Raw genomic sequence first — 291 nt, 5'->3', positions numbered from 1 at the left:
GGGGGGGGGGGGGGGGGGGGGGGGTGGTTTACGATAGCACTAGTATTTTATTGATAAAAAAATATACATATCTATAGATATAGCTGCTGAGGGTATTTAATCAGTTTTTAAATATTATGACGTCACCCACTGGTCCACTGGTCGGCACCTATGCGACTAATGAAAGCATCTCCACTTGGCAACATGTCGTTTGCCACTGTAGAGACCATTAAATTAAATCGAATCAGGTAAAACAAAATTAGGTTAATTTAAATTGAATTTAATTAAAATAAAGCGCAAGGGTTGGGGGGG

This window comes from Cephus cinctus, unplaced genomic scaffold, assembly GCF_000341935.2.
Source record: "Cephus cinctus unplaced genomic scaffold, Ccin1 Ccin1_scaffold0169, whole genome shotgun sequence".
Classification (NCBI taxonomy): Eukaryota; Metazoa; Arthropoda; class Insecta; order Hymenoptera; family Cephidae; genus Cephus; species Cephus cinctus.
Note: the sequence above shows the minus strand (reverse complement) of the source record.